At 37.4% G+C, this 7,171-nt stretch overlaps 1 protein-coding gene and 1 non-coding gene across 6 annotated transcripts in view; both read left to right on the forward strand.

The window, feature by feature from the left end:
* MACROD2 (MACRO domain containing 2) overlaps nt 1–7,171 on the forward strand; it is an 887,639-nt gene that overhangs the window by 394,336 nt on the left and 486,132 nt on the right. The window lies entirely within an intron of this gene.
* LOC113478962 lies at nt 5,702–5,891 on the forward strand. Its single transcript, XR_003398169.1, has one exon. It is a non-coding gene; the product is annotated as a U2 spliceosomal RNA (small nuclear RNA).

The following is a 7,171-nucleotide window of genomic DNA, read 5'->3' on the forward strand; positions in this document are numbered from 1 at the left end:
AAAAAAAAAAAAAAAAAAAAAAAAAAAAAAAGCAACTTCTCAAATTGTGAAGAAACAGAGAAACAAGGGATATTTTCTTTGCCCACCGGAAAAAGCTTTAGTCATATCCGGACTCTTGAAAAAATCAAAACAAAACCCCCTTCTTCCCACTAACTCCTACATTCTCCTTAGTGCCATATGCCCCAACTTACAATTATCCAGCTTTTCATACATTCCACTTCTGCTCTGACAGCTATACAATGTCCAACAGTCGCACGGAGTCAGAAGGCAAATCTGTGAAGCACAAAGAATAAAGAATGTGGTGACAGTTTTAAAAAAAAACGTAGTGAATATGGAAGTAAATAACATAAGTAAAACTGGATACTGATGGTGGGTGTTTTTTTCTTTATGTCTGTCTAAACATCCTGCCTCAAATTTACCTACATAGAACTGTGAATTTCCCTTTTGGCGTCAGCTCCACTGAATTTATGTTTAGCAGGCTGCAAAATACAGGGGATCTTGTACCTAGTGCTCCTGATCACCCTGAGGAACCTGTTAATAAGTGCAATGATTGTATGGTTATACGGCTTGCATCATGTTTGAGCATTGGAGCTCAACATTAGAAAAGCACTGTAATTACTAATAATTAGTACTGGGTAAGCCTCACAAGGTTTACTTAAGAGTCCCCTCATGTCAGATTTATATCCAAAGCTTATCTGAAGTATCTGAACCGTTTAAGGATCTGGGAGGTAATACTTTGTCATTGTGTAAGGCAGAAGACCTGTGTATAAAAGGGCAAGGGGATTGTGAAATAATTACTAGCTCTGCATTTAATTTGAGTCAATGAAAATGCCAGAATGATTGAAGTGTTTATGCTGAAGATCAAGGAGTTAGATTGGAATAGGGTAATCAAAACCAGGGACATCTTTCTTAAGTCTTTTAATATTTCTTAGGGAGGAGATAATGGAGGACTGTGAGAGTATGGCAGGGGAGTGTTGGAAGGAAAATCAGGATCAGAGGTCACACCTGTGTGAAGCGATGGTATGAAAATGACAAGTAGAAATAGAAATATGCTTCACTTGATGGTGATGAATGGGTTCCTTGACCTGAGGAGGAAGACTAGAGGTAGCTTTGCACTGTGGAGATGGTAATTTGATAGTGGCAGTTACAGGTGAAAAAATTTGCTGTTAAAAATATGATGGAAGAAATGACGGGTCTTAATTATGTCCGGGTACTCATGCCCTTGGGCCTCAGTTGCCGGGATAGCTGTGCTTTTCTGCAGCCATGGCTGACACTTTCAGTTTACCATTTTTCCATGCTTTCAATATGATTCTCTCATCCCTGTTTTCGCCATCTGTTCCCAGTATGCCTTTTCCTTTGTGTTTGTCTGTGCTTTGCTTTGCTTCAGTGCTGAGCATTCTGCACCGCTCACCTGCCTCTTTCTTCCGGCACCACCAAACTGTTCAGCTGACCTCATAAAGTTGGTGAATGTTTGAGCAAGGCTCAGACAGTCAGTATTGCTATACCTGGGACTGTACATAGAGTTTCCATGACGTGAGAGGTGGGATCAGTTGTATCTTGCTTACACATCTCTTGTGTCCCAAGGGCAGGGAAACATTTGCCAACAGCCTATAACTTTGCCTCTCTGCAAGCAATAAATGCCAAGAGCCTTGTTAGCTTTTTGCATACTAAGACAAAAGCATGTCATGGGCAGCTGGCTGCTTCTGTTCAAACATGAAGCATGGATTTTTAGGTTAGTAGAGGTCTGTTTGCTTAAAAGAGGTTCTGATCAAGATGAATTATGAAAATGTCAATAAATACCACATTTTGAAAGGTAATAAACTGACTATTAACGTTAAAGGCGGAGCTCCAGGTAAACCTTAGTACCGGAACCACCTACCTTTGTGTACCTTCTTCCTCCACAGCACTCAGCATGAGGAGCTGAAGCAGCCCTGAACCCCAAATGAGAATTCTTACAGGCCCAAATAGACAAAAATGCTTCACACACACCATGACTGTGGGTTTATTTACTTTGTGTGTGGGTTTCAGTCATATCTGGCCATGCAAGTCTCTTACATGTGTGGGACATCCCTTTCTCAGCTAAAAATACCTATGACATTGCAGTTTAGCATAGTGCAGTTAATCGTATGTTTGGGCAGCGTTGATGCCAGGTTTTATTTTGTTTCAAAATACCATGTATGAAAAATAGGAAAAAAGAAAATGGTGAAATGCCATGTTTAGCATAGTTCTCTTCTTTTGCAGTTCTGTGTAAAAATATACCAAAGATTTCTTCCAAAGAGTTGTGTTTAAAATAAATAATCTTTCATATGTCAGGTCAGGGTTTAATTGCTTCCCCACCTAGTCAGGAGTTACCTGCTACTTGCCAAGTTCCAGTCTGCACGTTATCATAACACCAGCTTAGAGATTATCAACTCAAATGACCTATTTGGGGAACATGCGTACCCACAGATCTGCCCCCTTCCCCTTCACTGGACTTGAAGACTGATTAGTGTTTAGAGGTTGCTTTGAGATAGCGATAATGTGCCTTTTAATTAGCATCAATATTTCTAATCTTTTGGGAAATAATAATGTGCTGCTTTTTTACTCCTTGACTGTTGACAGATGGCCACTTATTAAACATCATTAAATGCCGATATCAATAAATTTTTGTGCTTTTTAAAATATGCTCATCATTTAAATTATTTATATAGCAGGAAGGTTTTTCACACTGGGTTGTGTAGACTGTGATGCAGTGCTGCAACAGCATTTGGTGGAGGCCTTGTTTTTTTTAAATGTTGTAAGTATAATCTCTGAGGCCTTGCTAACTTGTCATTTCAGTGTCTATGCTTATGTTAAAAGGGTCTCTTGTATGGAAGCAGCCCAAATGCTTTTGAGACAAAGCCTCTATTTAAACATTTAGAAACTTGAACTTTTGAGAAGCCTGTGCTTACATGCAAAAAACATTTCATGCATTTACACAGGAATTCATATTGTATGTGTTTTTGTGAATGCTGTGAAAAAGTGAAGATGAATTCCTGTATGTTGTTTGCAGCAATTCTTTATTTGACTTGATGCATTCTCGACTGGAACCTCTAATTTATTTGTGAAACTTTGTTTAATGGGTACAATTACGATCTGCTTTGTGTCCTTGCTCATCTTAATAGCAGTATTAATTTGCAGGAAGGGACAAAAATTATCTTGTGGAGTTATCAAGCGGTGTTTAGGCTTTCTGAATGCTAATTAATTCAGAGCTCAAATGCTTTACCTGCTGCTTAAAAGGCTGGCAGGTTGTATTCATCACCTGAGTGACAGCTGTTCCTAGCCTTTTTTACTCTTAAAAGGAGTGGGGGAGATTAACTCCTTCCACGCTGATGACTTCCATACTGAAGTAACAATTGTGATGTTCAAAATACAAATTTGCAAAATTTTGTCTTCAAGAGGTTTGCTGATTTGACAGTATATTAGAGAAAGGATTGGTGACAGTATATTGTTAAGAGAAATTGTTAAACGTTTCACCAATACACTCTTCACTGTTACTTTGGGCAGAAGGAAAAAGAAGTCTCTCTGGTATTTGATGTCAGAACCAGATCCTCCATGTAAGCTAAAAGAGAAAGAATTAAAAAACTGCTAAGTCAGATTTGAACACTTATAGTGAATGTGGATTCTGAAGAAATTTTTCTCTTGGAGTCAAATCCTTCTTTAATATTTACTCTCAAGGAAAATATTTATTAGTTGCAATTCAATTACATGCTCAAGCCATTTAAATGTCACACAAAATAGTAAAGAACATTTTTTTATGCTGCACTCAAAGATCATTGAGTTGCTATTTGCTAAACTAAACTCCTCTGTGCTAGGAAAAAGTGATAGTTCTTGGTGGTAAAAAAGGGGACTTAAAAGCATGCAGGTAATTTAATTTAATCTGAGAAGGAGTATAATCTGGTATAATGCAGATGTTCATACGCAGGTTTGAGAGGATTACAGAGTTTGCCTGAATGATTGAGGAAGTGAGATACTAATATTGGATTACATTCCTTCTTTTTTCACAGAGGAACACATAGCTAAAATACATATATTAACTCTATCTCTCCATTCCCTCCTTCCCCCAGTCAAAACATTTTAATTATACTACATTTTCCTCTTGGAGGAAACATAAGACAAATCAATTGTTGTCTGATGTCAAAGACCATTGCTGAACTACTGATATCAAACAAAATTCCACAAAAGCCTCCAGTTAGTATTTCAGGGTAAACTCAGTGGTTTTTTTTTTTCCCTTTCCTAGTTTAAAGACCTGTAAAGTCTGGTATGTGTTTTGCTATGTATTTCAGAAATACGGATGTACAGTAGACATGTCATAATAATTACGAAATTTTCATTTGCATTTTAGAGGCCCTGTGTCTTTAGGGAAACTCAGGGTGGACTTGACTAATGCCTCTGGGCTTTGATTCTGCTCACATCGATTTTTACGCATTCTGATTCAGTAAATCTCATTAAGCACATGTTTAACTTCCAGTATTCACTGAAAGTTCTGTTGACTTCAGTAGCAAATTAAGCTCATGCTTAAATGTTGTTCAGAGCCTTAGGGAAAGGTGATTAAACCGAAGAACAAAGCTATGCTATTAAAATATTTTAACTCATTAAAATCCAGTAGATTTGCTGATACTGATTCAGGGAATACTCTGTATTGAAAGTAAAACAATTAACCTTATAGTTGGCTGCCTCTCTTGTGCAGCTTGGAACACCAACATCAGTGTATTAGCTGGGTATTTCTGCTGTGACAATACATTTCCTTTTACTTTACACCTACTATTCTATTCCTATAAATGATTAGTGATTATAATGAGTGATTGAAAATATAACGAGAAAGAAAAAGGTTTCCAAGGTGGTTTAGAAAGCGTTCTTGAAAATAATTTTTAAGAAATTGTTGTCTTGTTCCAAGTTACTCAAATGTCCTTTGTTACTACTCATTATCTTCAAAAGACACTTTTAGTTTCCACACATGGGGGATTTTTTAAAGCTTTAGCAGTATTGTCTTAGTGTTTTTGTATGTGGACATCTCCTGTGTTACTTTATTGTGGAGCTTGATACAGAGTAATTAAAAATCATGCTTTGACAAAACTCAGTTATAGCCTTGGAATTAGTGTGTAAGATGCTCTAATGAGTCCACTAAGCATTAAGAAAATGCACTGGAGCATGTACTTCTGTCCCTTAGTAGGTTATGTATCAAAAAGGTCCCTTGACTTTTTAGAATTTTATGAAATACTTTCTGGAGGGGAGAGATGTCTTTCTCTAATCCATGGCAGAAGGTTCTAAAATAACTCCATAATGATTCAGAAACCAGCAGATTGCTTGAGTGTTTGGCATGTGGATTAGGGGGGCAGCAGGAAGTTACAGGGAAGGTGGTTGGATGTTTTTTCTTTACTGAGTTTACCACAGAGGAAATAATCAGACCAAGACTGGAATATTTTGGGAGGCTGGACATAGCATCATTAGCTTTCCCAAGTTCCTGTCCTGGAACAGTTACTGTTTGTGCAAAATCATCAACTCATTCAAATCCTGGAGTGAGTTTTATTTGGGGTCTGTAGTCTGTCTGGAGCTTCTTGAAATAAATTTAAGTGATAAAGCTACATAATTATTGCTACTGTGGTGTTAAAATCTTGCGATGATTCAGTCTCAGTGTGCTCACTGAGTCAGACCAAGAAACCATTGCGTCTGCTGATTCGTGTTTGCTTCTTGACCTTTTGGCAAAGATCAAGTGTAGCATATGTTTTTATCAGTTTAATATCTGTTATGTCCTCAACTTGAGGATTTTATATTAAATGAGTTTGGGGACTGGGAAATGTACTAGGGGCTTACGCCACCCTCTCCATGCATGAAGCTGGCTGTTGCTGTGTTTCTAGAATGGTGTGGAAGAAAAAAAAGAAAAAAAGGCAACAAGTCCCTTAATGACCATAAACGAGTGCAAAGGGAAGAGCAGGAACAGAGCAAGCATAGATTATGCTTCTCTAAAGTATTCTCTTAATCTCCACCTCTTTTCAACTCAGGGGTTTTCCTAAGCCTCAATAAAACCCTTGTAAAAAATTAAAAAAAAATAGCACTTCTGATTGCATTTTAATCTTGTTTTCACTGTCTTCTCAATCCATATTAATATCCATTTTGTAATGTCCACTGTTGTAACATCAGATTATCACCTTCAGGACTGGGCACTGCTTTGCATTTACCAGATACAGTGAGTCTACACTCCGTCTCATCCTCGTTGTAGAGCAAGTTATTCATCACGGTGGTTGTTTATTTTCACTGACCAGTCTTACAGGTGCTGTTTCTCTGAAAAATGAGATAAAAATAGCAATCAGAAATAACCACAAAATCAAGAAAAGAGAAGAAAAATACTACATCACAGTGAAACGGTACATACAGGATTTGGTTTTGTTTGGTTAAAGACCATTGGAAAGGAATAGATGCAATCAATACCTCTGAGGAAACACAACTGTCACAAGTGTTTAAAATATACTGAGAAATATGCCAAAAACTGTGGAGAATTGGTGTTCCCTTGAACGTTTTTGATTGATTAAATACCAGCTTATGCCTTTTTATAAACTGTTCATACATGTCGCAATCAGTGGGTGGCTAACAAAAGCTGGTTTTATTTGGCCTGTGACATAGTTACTGCTGAGGTCTCTGTAATGCAGCAGGCGACGACAAGCATGGTTTATGACATCTTTTGAAACAGAATCGAGCCACAATAGGCCGAGTTGATGTGACAGGGTGAAAACTGGAAGTTGCATTAGAAGCAAAATGAATACAGTTCAGATAGAGAGCGATCAAAATAATTTCTAGATGACATAAGAATTTGACCCTTTGAAGATTTCTTACTAAGTATGTGAGGTAATACAAAAGGGAAGAACCTGTGTCATTATAAATTAGTGTCCTTGAGTTAAGTCTCATTACCAAGACACCTTCTTTTTTTGAAGTATTTGACCTGCCATGGTTAATAAAAAGAAAGTTAATCTGGTGTGGCATTTTTGGTGGTAGCTCAGTGCACTACCAAATTAAGTACAATAAGATAAAATAATAGTTTCCAAAAAACTCCAGACTTCCTGCAGCTTAAATTTTGAATCGGTGGTTGATTTCTTAGTCATTATTTATGGCTTCAGTATTTAAATTAGGACATGTTAAATAAAGCTGATGGCGGGGG

This window comes from Athene cunicularia (genome assembly GCF_003259725.1).
Source record: "Athene cunicularia isolate RWA chromosome 3 unlocalized genomic scaffold, athCun1 chr3_part1, whole genome shotgun sequence".
Classification (NCBI taxonomy): Eukaryota; Metazoa; Chordata; class Aves; order Strigiformes; family Strigidae; genus Athene; species Athene cunicularia.